This window comes from Leptopilina heterotoma, unplaced genomic scaffold (genome assembly GCF_015476425.1).
Source record: "Leptopilina heterotoma isolate Lh14 unplaced genomic scaffold, ASM1547642v1 Lhet_123, whole genome shotgun sequence".
NCBI classification, from domain to species: Eukaryota; Metazoa; Arthropoda; class Insecta; order Hymenoptera; family Figitidae; genus Leptopilina; species Leptopilina heterotoma.
This window is the reverse complement of record NW_025110842.1, coordinates 4072527-4088145: the sequence shown is the minus strand read 5'-3', so window position 1 is coordinate 4088145 and position 15619 is coordinate 4072527. Positions and strand designations below refer to the sequence as shown.

Below are 15619 nucleotides of genomic sequence, written 5' to 3'. Positions count from 1 at the left end.
TAGATAAGAATTTTCTCATTGCATTCCCCGAATGTCGATTAAAAGCCTTTTTTTTCCTCCTCTCGCGCATATTCCCATTTTTTCAAGGGTCGTCGATTATCTGTTCACTTTTGGCCTAGGTGGCATATAAGTTAATCTTGGAGATTCTCGCATATGCAATTTCAAGTAACGCGTATCGTTCATCAGATCTGGAATCTTTGGTATGCATTCTCATGAGGAGTAGTATATAGAGATTATCTCAACTTCAAGTTTCTTTATAACGCCTTTTCCTACTATTTATAGCCATTTTCATCTTTTGTATATAGAAAATATTTATTTTTTTATTTTTTTGCCTTTTCTTTTAAAAAGAAGGAAAAAACTAAAAAAAAAATAGAAAACGAAGAAAAATAAAAAGCAAAGATAAAAAATAAAAAGTGGGAAAAAATTAAGAAACTAGAAAGTAAAGAGGAATTAAAAAGAAGAAAAGAAAATAATGAAACAAAGAAAATAGAAAACGTAGAAAACATAAAAAAAAGAAAGTGAAGAAAGAACGCCAAAAATCGAAAAATTGTCACAAAAGAAAAACGAAAATATCTCTCAAATATTGTCTCATGCGTGGGAGAAGGAGAGAAATTGAGAGAAAGAGAGAAAGGGAGAGTGAATTTTGATTATTTACAGAAGGAACATTTTCTGCCTTGACAGAAGGATTGTTTGCCTCGAAATATTGAAGTTTACTTTATAAAAATGCGTCTACCACTGTTGCCCTTGTGGGCGGCGGTATTTTGATCGAAAGGATCTTTTTTGGGATATATAGACAACCACTTAGCGCGAGGAGAGGATTCACCAAAGGCAAACAGGACACTTCCATCATTTTCGAGGAGTGTGATTTATCCTGACGCCTCACATATCCTCTCCTCAAGTTGTGTATTAGCTACTCTCGGAATATTATATTATGTAAATTAACTTTTTCAAAATATATTTGTAAAAATAAACTCTCGAGTCAAAAAAAAAAGAAATTTCGTTTTCGAATTTTTATGCCGAATTTTGTTTTTGAATCTTAATTTCGAATGTTTATGTCGAATTTTATCTTCGAATTTTTCTTTCGACCAAAATTCAATTATTTTCACAAATAAAATTTCCCACAAGAATTCAATTATTTAAAATAAAACTTTTATAAAAATTTATTATATTTCAAAAAAGTCAATTATATAAAACAATGTTTATAAAATTTTTATGAAGAATTCACTTATTTTCAAAAATGACAAAATTTTTCACAGAAATCCAATTCTTTTTAAACATTTCAATAAAATTTTTCGCAATAATTCAATTATTTTCATAAATAATAAAATTCTTCTCAGAAAAATTTCAATTAAAATGAATTATCGAATGGGAAGTCTGCTAATCAGTTGAATAAAAACTTTTGTTAAATAAAAATTTATTTAAATTTATTAGTTTGGTTAAATGACAATTTAGTAAAATGTCTATTTGACTAAATAACAATTTACTTAAATGACAGTTTAGTTACATGACTAGTCAGTTAAATTAAAAATTTGGTTAAGTGATTGTTTGGTTGAATAAAAATTTAGTTAAGTGGCAGTCAGGTTAAATGACAATTTTAGTTAAATCAAATTTTAGTTTAATGACAGTTTAGTTAAATGACTAACTAGTTAAATAAAAACTTACGTTAAATAAAAGTTCGATTAAATTGAAATTTGGTTAAATGACAGTTTGGTTAAATGAAAATTCAGTTAAATGTCGCAGTTTTGGTGAAATGAAATTCTGATAAAATGACAATTTGACATATTGACAGTTTGGTTAAATGACTTATTAGGTAAATAAAAACTTTGGTTCAATAAAAAGTTTTTTAAATAAAAGTTCGGTTAAATTAAACTTGTGTTAAATAAAAAGTTAGTTAAATAAAAGTTCGCTTAAGTTAAACTTTGGTTAAATGTAAGTTTGGTTAAATAAAAATTTCAAAATTATACCACAACTTAAAAAAAATGATTTGTTTTCTGCAAAGCACAAAATTTATGATCTAATATATTTAAAAAAAACACCTTCCACGATAATTATTACATTTCACGATAACATAACTAACATGTTTGTCTAGCCTCTTTTTGATAAACTGCGGTGTCTCTTTTTCCTCTCTCAATTATCACACACATGATAAAGATTATAAAATCTCAACTTCCTCTTATAGCAGGTGAATGTGAAAAGCGGACGTTTCTTTTTTTTCACCTCCAACTTTTCTAAAAGTATAATAAATCAATTTACGGTTTTCATTAAAATCGTCGAGTTATTTAAATAGGTGTTGGCCTTTTTCTCTCTCTCTCTCACTCTCTGGTTGTTTTGTCTGATTCTGAACATATTTCATGCATTAATTTAGTGATGGTAATAGAAACGCGTATTTCATGGCAATTAAAAGTTGGTGCATCGTAATCTTGAGACTATTAAAAGCCATCAATTACTGACCCCCGTCCGTATACATATATATATAGACACACAATCTTTACCATACCATGTCCCCTTTTAAATGAATCCCTCGCCTCGAGTTCCGCCTTGAGGCCTTTGGAATATAATTCAGCGCAAGCCTCTCTCGCGATAACAGGTTTTACCTCGTTATGGTTCATCGAACACTTTAGGGGTAATTGTAATTAGAATCGAACTTGTGTGTCTCGTGTATTTTCCTCTAAATTGCAATCAGGAGAAATCATTTTTTTTCTTTTTTTGAACATCAATGTCTTGTGTATAAAATTTTTTTTTTTTTTGTTGCTTGAGAAAAAAGAAGGGGGGAAAATAAATTCCCCCTGGGGGAGGAGAAAAATTTTGCACGAAGGGATTAATGGGGAAAATAATTAGAATCGTTTGTGTGGAAAGGGAACTTGTTCATTAGAGGTGGTGATTGCTGGTTAACGAGATTGTCAATCATTTGATGATTAATTATTTTATGGTAATTGTGGATTTATTTTTGTTACGAATTGTCAATTTGGCCAATTGTACATTAGAAAAATTGCCATTCTGCCCAATTGCCTATTAGACAAATTGCCATTTTGCCCAATTGCCCATTAGGCTAAATGCCAATTTGGCAAAATGGCTATTAGGTTAAATGGCAATTAGGTTAAATGCCAATTTGGCAAAATGACAATTAGGTTAAATGCCAATTAGGTTAAATGCCAATATGGCAAACTGGCAATTAGGTTAAATGGTTAAATGCCAATTTAGCAAAATGGCAATTAAGTTAAATGGCAATTAGGTTAAATGTCAATTAAGTTAAATGCCAATTTGGCAAAATAACAATTAGGTTAAATGGCAATTAGGTTAAATGCCAATTTGGAAAAATGGCAATTAGGTTAAATGGCAATTAGGTTAAATGTCAATTAGGTTAAATGTCAATTAAGTTAAATGCCAATTAAGTTAAATGCCAATTAAGTTAAATGCCAATTTGGCAAAATGGCAATTAGGTTAAATGCCAATTAGGTTAAATGCCAATTTGGCAAAATGGAAATTAGGTTAAATGCCAATATGGCAAACTGGCAATTAGGTTAAATGGTTAAATGCCAATTTGGCAAAATGGCAATTAGGTTAAATGCCAATTTGGCAAAATGACATTTGATATAAGTGACCAATTGGCCTAATGCCATTTGAGCAAAATGGAAATCAGCCCAATTGGCAGTTGAGCAAAATAGCAAAACTATTTTCACCTTCAAAATCGACATGAAAAAATAAAAAATGCAGAACCTAATAAATTGCACAGCAGTTTCGTAACTCTCATAGTTTCTAATTATCCCCACCTCCCAGAGTTGGAAAATTTATTTTCCAAAATCGTTTTTTCCAAATGAAAAAAAAAATTTAATTTTCGCATAACACATCAAAATAATTGAAAATCTAAATTGATTATAATGATTTACCAAAAGGTGTTTTTTTTTTTGTTATTCTTCGTACAAAATGACTGTTAATGAAAGAGACGAAAGAGGCTAATAATAAAAATAAGAAAAAAAATTAGAAAAAAACACAGAAGGTGAGGTGATTTGATTTGAGGGACAAGAGGAGCGCTTGAAAAGTGAAGGAGTGAGACAGATGAAGGAAGGAAGAGATCGGAGGCTGAAGATACGCCTTTATTATGCCTTTTTTTCCAGATAAACGCTCGAGATAGGGCAAAGTGGATGGAAGAATGTAAGTTACGACCAAGTTATGTGCGTTGTAATAATATCAAGTTAATTGTATAGTGTCGACAGCTACAGTATACTACACTTTTAACTTTAATATAACCATAATCACAGCAACAAATCGTGAGCCATATCAGGAAGGTGTGTGTACGCACGTTCATTTTTCCTCTCTCTCTCTCTCTCTCTCTCATTCTCTCTCTTTTACTCCTTTTCTACTTCATTCTCTCTCTTCTTTCTTCTGTCCTTCTTTAATTCACTTTCCTGTTCTTTTTTCTAATTTTTTTTTTTTTTTTTTTTTTTTTTTTTAATGACAAAAAGAATAACGACAGAAGAAAAGATAGAATGACAGCAAAGTATAAATGACAGAAGAAGAGAAACGATGAAGAAAGAAAGAAGAAAAAGTAAAGTAGATTAAAAAAATAAAAAAAGTAAAAAAAAGTAAAAAAAAAATAAAAAAAAACTGAAAGAAGAAGCGAAAAACAAAGAGCAAAAAACGCGCACAACGAGAGGATTACAAGACGATATGATCCACAAGATACAAATTATTCCATATATATTTATTATATAGACGAGAGATGAACCGTCAACGGTAATACGCGTTATTACACTTGGCGATATGATCCCATTGATTTTCACAATCTATACGTGGAGACGATTCAATCTGCTACACATCAATATATATCTATAGTTTTAAAAACCCTAATACCGGAATCTTATCTTGGCCACAGTAATTTCTATCAACCGCCAAGAAGAATGAAATAATCTTCAATTAAGTAATTTTCAAACTATCATCTCTCCTCGAAAGAATTTGCTATATAGCCGAGAGAACAACAGGAACATTACACGGTCATATAAATCCGTTAAGTTGCCAATACCATAATCATCATCATCATCAACTCCCTTTTTTTTACCCAAATGTCTATATATATATAATTTCGCCTCACTTCTCTCAGCGCAAAGAGACTCACAAGATTGAAAAAGAAATCTAATTTACCACCACCTTCATTTTCAATGCAGTTTTTTTTCTAAAATGAAATCTATTCTTCTAAATTAAATGAAATAATTTTTATAATAATAATTTTTCCTTAAAAATTAAAGAACGATAAGCTTAATTCGACCTTGAGATCCGTAAGGAACATAGCAGCTTTTTTTTAATAATTTAAAACGACTTTTTAGTCGAGAGGAAGCAGCTTTTGTTAATGAAAAGAAGTGGATTTCGACGATGTGGCGTGTGAGAAAGAGGAAAATTTAGAGGCACTTGAGAAAAGGGTCGAGCCAAGCTCGTTACTCTGCTTTTTGAGTCATTTCAGAATATACAGGTAGAGATCTATAAATAGTGAGCAAGTTTGTGTGTGTACACGTTAGCGACCTGTTGCTTATAACAGAGCAACAGCAACCCCCCTTTGTATGAACAACGAAACCAAAAGTAATAATCGGATCTCTTTTCTTTGCGTGCATAACTCTCTTTACCTTTACAACTATTCATTAATGACTTATTTTTTTACGTTTCTCTCAGTAAATAATAAAAACGAAAAGTAAACTGTGTCATTATACTCTAAATTTAACCCTCATTTAGTGTACGCAGTAAACTTTTGGTATTACTTGTGACTAGTCTCTTTTTATGCTATTATCACGTTATTAGTACGCTATTAATACGCTACTATTAACAATATTACTACGATTTCTTGCACTATTATTACGCTACTTTTACACTATTAAAATATTTTTATATTTTAGTACACTATTCTTACACTATTTTTACATTAGTACGCTATTATTACGTTATTATTTCATTATTAATACGCTATTACTACATTAATACTACGTTGTTCTTATATACTATTAAAACGCTATTTTTATACTATGGTGAGAGTGTTTTCGGTACTACTGCGCATGTATTAATTGCAATTAGTGCTACTGCGCATGTCTGGAGTTCACACTGTACTACTGCGCATGTCTACAGTTCACCTGGTGCTACTGCGCATGTCTAAATTGCAATTGATGCTACTACGCATGTCTAGAGTGTAATAAATGCTTCTGCGCATGTCAAGAGCGCAATTAACACTACTGCGCATATCTAGAGTGTAATTAATGCTTCTGCGCATGTCTAGAGTTCACTCAGTACTACTGCGCATGTCTAAATTGCAATTAAAGCTACTGCGCATGTCTAGAGTTCACTCAGTACTACTGCGCATGTCTAAATTGCAATTAAAGCTACTGCGCATGTCTAGAGTGCAATTAACACTACTGCGCATGTCTAGAGTGCAATTAATGCTTCTGCGCATGTCTAGAGTTCACTCAGTACTACTGCGCATGTCTAGAGTGCAATTAACACTACTGCGCATGTCTAGAGTGCAATTAATGCTTCTGCGCATGCCTAGAGTTCGCTCAGTACTACTGCGCATGTCTAAATTACAATTAATAATACTACGCACGCCCAGAGTTACAAAAACTGCACCTACATAGTTTATGAACGTCCTCTTATCAAACCAGGTACTAAATTTAATTAATTATCAATTAAATTACACGACTTGAACTAAACACCTAAAGCATTAATAATGCACCTCATGCAAAAATAATGCATAATAATTAACCATCATAATCTCCTTAACTAACCTACAAATAGAATCAATTCTAAACTAACCAACAATTATAACTGTTCTTAACAAATTTTTATTTTTGCTATTCAGAAAAAAATCAGATTTCCGCATATAATTATAATGACATGTACCATTCGGAATAATAAAATAACTACCGGTCATAAAATTTAATGTCAATAAAAGTGCGCGCATTAATTTGTATACTTGTATATATATACTAGGGAAACAAGGTGCAAAAGTTGAAGTCATTAACAAAAGTGTAGCAAAACTATGAAGAGAGAAAGAGAGAGAGAGAGAGAGAGAATATTAATTTTTGCCAACAAGCATATAATAAAGACAAAGTTGCTCCCGCTCTTTAATAGGGGAATTTAATTTGAAAATAAAACTGTTTGATTATCGTCTAACGAGGCCTGCATATAAAGGCCTACAATTTAAGGAAAATATGCGGAAGCAGGATGAGAGTAGCGCGCCCTAAGCTTGTAATATATATTCTTTACTAATTGTCATAATTAACTTTTGTAAAATAGTTCTCTCACAAGTGGTGTATGAATTAGGAAACTGCATGTTCGTTACTAATTATTTTACCCGCTTCCCTCTAATCACGATGAGGTTATTTTTTCTTCTTAAACCCTTTTTCGTTTTTCTCTCATTTTTCTATATTTCTATAGAAAAAAAAAACAATCTTGATTAAAAATAAGGCAATTCTCGACTAAAAATAATACCTTCAGTTGTGATGAGAATGTAAAAAAATATTTTACCCCAAAAAAAATGTCATTTTGTGTACCGTTTTACTTCCTGCAATAACGTCTACGTGACTCTGATATAAGAGCTATACGCTGTGAGAGGCAATGTTATGAATCTTTCGACCTCGTAATCCATTATTTCGTATTTTGCGAGGTACAACGAGGCAAAAGCTAATGCACTGACTTGAGATAGGAGGATAATCGCGATAGGAGAAACAGGCGTTGTCAATTATATATTTTTTTTCGTGTGGTTCTTTTTTTTTGCTTTTGTTCACGCTGTGTTAGAGAATAGGTCGTTCCTCCCAAAGAAGATGAAATAAACGGTATATGTCAACGCCGACCGTTCATTTCCTCTTACGCAATGATGATGAAGAAGACTCCCGGAAAGGGTCAAACGACAAACCGTTACCAATTCCTGCATCTTTACTCTGTTTTTTTGGTATTTTAATTATCGACGATTAAAAATGAGTTTGATGAATATTTTTATGAAGAAATTATTTGAATTTAGGTTGGGAACGAAGCGAGAAGCATTTGGATGCTCGGTACTACTACTGCGCATGTATAAGTTGCAATTAATGCTTCTGCGCATGTCTGTAATACGCTTGGTGCTACTGCGCATGTTTAGAGTGCAATTAACGCTACTGCGCATGTCTAGAGTGCACTCGTTTCTACTGCGCATGTTTAGAGTTCACTCCGTACTACTGCGCATGTCTAGAGTGCAATTAACGCTATTGCGCATGTTTAGAGTTCAGTAGGTAGTACTGCGCATGTCTAAAGTGCACTAAGTACTACTGCGCATGCCTAGAGTTCACTAAGTGATACTACGCATTATTCTTACACTATTAAAACGCTATTTTTACATTAGTATGCTGTATTACTAAACTATTCTTACACTATTAAAACGTTATTTTTACATTATTAGTACGCTATTACTACACTATTAAATCGCTATTTTTACCAAATTATTACCTACACTATCACTACAATATTTTTTTCACTATTAAAACGTTATTTTTACATCTACTAATAATGTAAAAATAGCCTTTTAATCGTCACGCTATTTAACACTATTATTAAGCCATTTTCACACTATTATTACGCTATTTTTACACTATTTTTGCACAATTTTTACGTCAAATATTTGAGACGCTATTTTTACACCATTATTTAAAATAAAAAGTAACTAAACTAGCGATTTAAAATATTTTACGTAAAAATATTGTAACAATAGCGTGATTACAGTGTAAAAATAGCGTAATAATATGGTAAGAATAGCGTAGCAATATGATAGTAGTAGGAAAATATTAACGTAATAATGGTGTAAGGATAGCGTGCGGTAATATGGTAGTAGTAGGGAAATAATAGCGTAATATTGTAAAAATAGCGTGATAATAGCATACTAAAATAGTAAAAATAGCGTTTTAATATTTTATTTACAATATTTTTATTTTAATACTACAACGTTAATACTAGTCAATTCTTACACTATTATTAAGCTATTCTCACACTATTATTAACGTTTCTTACACTATTATTAACGCTATTTTTACACTAATATTATATTATTTTTAGGTCAAATACTTAAGACGCTATTTTTGTACCACTATTTAAAATGAAAAGTAACTAAACTAGCGATTTAAAATATTTTACGTAAAAATAGTGTAAGAATAGCATAATAACAGTGTAAGAATAGCGTAGTAATAGCATACTAATGTAAAAATAGCGTTTTAATAGTGTTAGAATATCGTAGTATTAACGTAATAGTAGCAGCGCACTAATAATGTAAAAATAGAGTTTTAATAGTGTAAGAATAAAGCGTAATAGCACTTAGTGGACAATAGACATGCGCAGTAGAAATAATTAGACTATAGACATGCGCAGTAGTACCGAGTGAACTCTAAACATGCGCAGTAGTACCGAGTGCACTCTAAACATGCGCAGTAGCATCGAGTGCATTCCAACCATGCGCAGTAACATTATTTACATTTTAGACATGCGCAGTAGTACCGAGTGCCCCCTAGAAATGCGCACTAACGTTAATTGCAGCTTAAATCACCAAATACTAGCTGGAACGAAGTCAATTTACATTTTTACAGAAAATAAACGGATGAAAACAACTTTAAAGTCAGAAGAAACAAATTTTCGAATTTAATCTACCAAAATGCTAGCTCAAAAGTAAAAAGTTTGTCAAACGTAATCGGTTACAAAGTAGAACCAAGGAAAATAAAAATTCAGGTGAATCCGGGCCAGGGCGTGATCCCGACTCTTCGCCCACGGTCTCTCTCACTCTCTCTGTTTCTTTCGAGAGAAAAATGAAGAGAGAGAGAGAGGGAGGGAGAATTGGCAAAGAAGGCAAGAGAGATGAGAGAAAGAGAGAGAGAGTAATGAGAAAGAAAGAGACATGAGAAAAAGGAGAGAGAGAGAGAGATGAGAGATCTCATCGGTTCCCATCAGGTGAAGGTAATCACATTCCGCGTTCCACGGTAATGGTGAACGAATACAGCCTCCGGGCTGTAACGGCACCGTCTCTCTATGCACAATTCAGCACCCTCTATTCCACTCTGTATGACTCCGTCGGTTCGAGAGTCATATAGGACTTATATACTTTGCCTCCTCGGTCAAATTGCCTTTCTCTCTAATTATTATTCTTCTTCTTCATCTTCTTTCTTCTCCTACTTTTTCAAACCCAACAACTTTGAATGAGACGAATGACAAGGAACCACCTCCCGGAAAGACTTCCCTTAAGAATACGACCTATAGGATCATCGGCATTGATCTTACCTCGTGATATAACTCAGCCAACACTATAATCTACTCTCTAACCCACTTTAAAATCCACCAAAGGATTAATCATCATCCTCATCATCATTTAATTAACGTTATTTGCAAATTAACAGTACCGAAGGTCAAGGGGAAGAAAAACATTTTTTTTTCTCTTTCAACAAAATAGTTTCCCAGGAGTAATAAAAAGGTTTGGAAGCAGTTTTTTCGATTCAGTATTTTCTTTCCTTTTTTATGGAAGAGAGGGAAAAAGACAAAATTACAAACCGATTGAGAATAAAACTGATAGTTTTTCTAATTTGTTTAGTTTGATGGTCATGTTAACCTAGAAATTGAAAGCGTCGATAATATCAGTTTCCTAAGTATGGAATGTTGTTCGGTTTGATGGTTACATTGTTATTGTATTTTATTGCGATCGTTTTTCTCCTTGAGTACTCGGGAGAAGTTTGTGAGGCAAGTGGATTTATAATATATAAGCGTGGCAACAGCGGCGGCGGCGCGAGAAAATATACACGCGACACCAAAAACTATTGTTTGCTTGTTAACACATCGATTGGCCCGTTTTATGTGACGGATCGTAAATTACAATGTCGGGCCAATCATAATGAGTTTCTCCCTCTTTTTCTTTCGCAGCAATCCCTCTCGGGCTATGTCATCTCATCAAAGTGCAAACTACACGCGGACCTTACGTCATTGCGTATTCACGATACGACCCATTGAACAAGGGAATTCGGTGAATGAGCAGACACCATAACCACTCTCTTGTTTCCCCCTTCACACTTTGCCACCAAATGCTAATATGTACCAAGCAAGGCGACAAACGAGACACACCTGCTGCGCGCTCTGAATGAAAATTAACTTCACACTATTCTTCTTTCTTTTTATTCTTTCAATTGCTCTACTATTCGTCAGTTCTTTACTTTCTACTTTATTTCTTCTTCTCTTTTTTCTTTACTTTCTACTTCTATTCTACTTCTTTACTTTTTACTTCTATCTTCTATTTTACTTCATTTTTCTTTACTTTCTACTTTTCTTCTTTACTTTATACCTTCTTCTATACTTTTCTCCTTTAATTTCTACTTTTCTTCTTTACTTTCTACCTTCTATTCTATTTTTCCCTTTATTTTCTACTTTTCTTCTTTACTTTCTACTTTTTCTTTTCTTACCTTCTACCCTACTCTCTACATTCTATTCTACTTCATTTTTTTCTTCTTTCTACTTTTCTTATTTACTTTCTACCCTATATTCTACTTCTTTACTTTTTACTTTCTACCCTCTATTCTACTTCTTTCTAACTTTCTACCTTACACTCTACCTTCTACTCTACTTCTTTACTTTCTAAACTGCTTCTCTATTTCCTTACTTTACACCTTTCTTCTTTTTCTTTACTTTCTACTTTCTATTTTTTTCTTTAATTTCTTATCTCTTTGATTTCTATACTTGAAACATAATTTTTGTCAAATTTATGTTGAAAAGAATTCAATTATTTCTCAAAAATTTTTAAAACTTAAAAAAGATTCCAAAAATTGTTATAAAATTCTTTCAAAACGATTCAATTATTTTCAGAAATTCTTATAAAATTCTTTACAAACATTCAATTATTTTCATAAATAATAAAATTTTCACAGGAATTCAATTATTTGAAACATAATTTTCATAAAACTTTTCAAAAAAAAAATTCAATTATTTTTAAAAAAAAGATTTTCTTCACAAGAATTCAATTATTCAAAATCAATTTAATAAAGTTCTTCGCAAAAATTCAATTATTTTTATAAATAATAAAATAGTTCTCAGGATTTCAATTATTTTTTGAAAATTTTAACATAATTTTGCTTTGTAAAATTTAAATAAATGTCTCGAAAGAATTTTATTATTTTCACAAATTTTAATAAAATTTTTCGTCACTATTCAATTATTTTCAATTTTTACTATTTCAATAAAATCTCCAAAAAGAATTTAATTATTTAGAAAAAATGTTTATAAAATTATCAGCAAAAATTCAATTATTTAAAAGAAATTTAACAATTCAATTATTTAGAAGAAATTTTATTAAATTCTTCAAAAGAATTCAATTATTTTCGACATACATAAAAGAAATTCTTGTCAATAATTCAATTATTCTTAAAAATTTCATTAAAATTCTTAAAAATAATTCAATTATTTAAAAAAAAAATTACTTTAGTTTATTTATTACAATTAAATAATTATTTTCAATATATCTTTAATTAAATTCAATTCTTTTCAAAAGTAATAAAATGCTTCGCAGAAATTCAATTATGTTTAAACATTTTAGAAAATTTTCGTCAAAATTTCAATTATCTTTATAGTTTAAAAAATCCTTTTCTAAAATTCAATTATTTTCAAAAATTTTAATAAAATTCTTGTCAAACTTTTAATTATTTTCAAAAATGTTAATAATATTTTTTGAAAAATTTCAATTTTATTCAAAAAATTGTCCTTAATTCAATTATTTAAAAAAAAAAATGTTATAAGAATTCAATTTTAAGAAACATTCAATTATTCAATAAATTATTAATTTTTGTAATTAACCCCTTCGCAGTCTAGTTGAAAATCGCTTGTGGTCCAAAAACGGTCCGAAAAAAAAGTTTACAAAAAAATATGATTTAATCATATATAAGGTTTTTGGGGTCGCTGAATTCGAATTTGAGGTTAATTTTTGAAAATTCAAAATGGCGGATCCAATATGGCGACCAAATATGGTGGATAATTTTAAAATTAAAGCGTTTTAAGGGAAATTCATTTCTCGGGGGTTTTCGAGGTCGCTGAATCCAAATCTGAAGTCAGATTTAAAAAATTCAAAATGGCGGACCCAAAATGTCGACTTCAAAAAAAAATTTTTTTTCAGATTCCCTTAAAACTCGTTACTCGGGGGTTTTCGGGGTCTCTAATTACAAATATGATGTCAGATTTTCAAAATTCAAAATGGCGGATCCAATATGGCGGATGATTTCAAGATTGATGCGAAAAAAATATGAAGTTACCTCAAAAACCCCTGAGTAAACATTTTAGACAAATTTGTCAACATTCAAAAAATTTGATCGACATATTGAATCCAAAATTTAGCATTTAGAAAAACGAACATCAAATTCGAATTCAGCGACCCCAAAAAACCCCGGGAACGGAATTTCGATCAAAACGCATAAATTTTGAAATTATCCGCCATATTGGATCCAACATTTTGAATTTTGTAAAACGAACATCAAATTCAAATTCAGCGACCCCAAAAACCCCCGAGAAACGAATTTTAATCGAATCGCATCAATCTTGAAATTATCCGCCATATTGGATCCGCCATTTTGAATTTTAAAAATCTGACATCATATTTGTAATCAGAGACCCCGAAAACCCCCCAAGTAACGAGTTTAAAGCGAATTTGAAATTTTTTTATTTTTCGAAGTCAACATTTTGGGTCCGCCATTTTGAATTTTTTAAATCTGACTTCAGATTCGGATTCAGCGACCCCAAAAACAGTAGTATGTACTTCGCTACTAAAATCAAATCATGTTTAGTATTTTTTTTTTGAGATGGCCATATATGGCCACAGACGCAAAGGTGGCACGACTTTTCGTGGCCATATATGGGCCATGGACTGTTAAGGGGTTAAATAAATGAATCCTCGTAGAACTTTTTAATAAGAATTAATATAAAATTGAATTTTAGTTAAAATTTTAGAAAATAATTGAATATTAGAAGCATTATAGTGTTAATTTTCAGAAATAATTAAATTTCCAAAGATTTTTTGAATTGAAAAGTTTAATTGTAAAACATTTTTTTAATTTGAAAGAAAATGTTTAAATTTTCGCGTAATTTTATTTAGAAATTTCAATAAATAAATAGATATTTAAATATTTTTGTAAAAAAATTATTTTTTAAAAAAAATTATTCTATTTTCAAATGTAATTTATTTTACAGAAATCATAAAAAAATTCAATCGTCAATATTAATTTTTGCGGTAACTACCTTTTTTTCAATCTTAAAGTTACATTTTGCTAAGATTTTTTCAAATTCAATTAAAATTTTAAAAAAATTTAAATGTTTAAAAATTAATTATCGAGTAAGAAGCTAGTGCAGCTATTTTTTTATAATAATTTCTAAAAATCGAATCTACAAATCCAAAGACAAGTTTGAAATGAATTTTTATTCATTTGTCTCTTGATCATTGTCAAATTTCCCTATTTTTCCCCTTTTCCCAATTCTAGCTCAGAATTTCACCCTAGAACACCCCCCTCTTGGACACTAAAGAAACTTTTTTTCACTCTAGTTTCTTATACTTATAATTGCGAAAATAAATTCACAATACTTTGATTCAACTATTTATGTATATAAAAGTAAAGGGGTGGGGGGGGGGTCAGCTACAATTTAAGACCAAAAAAAAAGTTTTTCTGCCTTAAAAATAATTAATACTTTAATTAATATAATTATTTCATAATATTATTTAATTATTATTATTAATTTAATAATTATTTAACTTTGAAACTATTTTAAATGATTCCAGAAAATTTATTCAATTTTTAATTTTTTTTTTTATTATTATTTTTTTTTTAATTTAGTTTTAATAATTATTTAACTTTAAAACTATTTTAAATGATTCCTGTAAATTTTTTTTAATTTTTTTTATTTTTTCAATTATTTACTTTTTTTTATACGTAGCATTGAGCAAAAAAAAAAAGAATATTAATTATCTGTCCGATTTGAATGAATGAAGAAACAAATCGTTACAAATGCTATAAAATATACCTTTCTGCAAAATAAAAGATAAAAGAAAATACAATAAAAAATAAGATCAAAAATGAGATAACAAAAGAAAAAATGGTCTTTGTGAAAAAAGAAACAAATCTTGAGGAATACTAAAACGGGGTGACAAGAAAAATCATTGAACTAGAATTCGTTGAGATGGCACGATATAAATTTTCAAGGTGGAAACTTACCTCAGCCTGTCTCTTATTCTTGCCCATAGTTGATGTTGTTGTTGTTCTAGAGTTATAGTAACTGGCCAATATATATGTATAGATACGGGTTACTAATCGCTGGCGGCGCGCGAAGACTCTTCTCAAAGTGTTACGTGACACTTGACCTCTGAATTATAGTAAAGCGTCCAAGATGATTACTAGCTGTGATTTCTTGGGAAAAATTGTATCTTGATCAAGAACCGCCTTCATGTCACGAGTGAAAAAAAAAGTTATCTTCTTCTTCTCTAGTTCAAATTTTACAATAACCTTCTTTTGATCCCACGTCCCGATTTTCCGAACTTGTCCAACTTCTAAAATAGAAAAAAGAAATAAAAAAAGGGTGTTAATTTTTTTAAGTTCGATAATTATTTATTTACTAA

The 15619-nt window shown here is 30.4% G+C and overlaps 1 protein-coding gene across 1 annotated transcript in view; it reads left to right on the top strand.

Annotated features, from left to right (window-relative positions):
• The window catches only part of LOC122512245 (mucin-17), a 78528-nt gene that overhangs the window by 38865 nt on the left and 24044 nt on the right, over positions 1–15619 (top strand). The gene's annotated exons all lie outside the window — the stretch shown is intronic.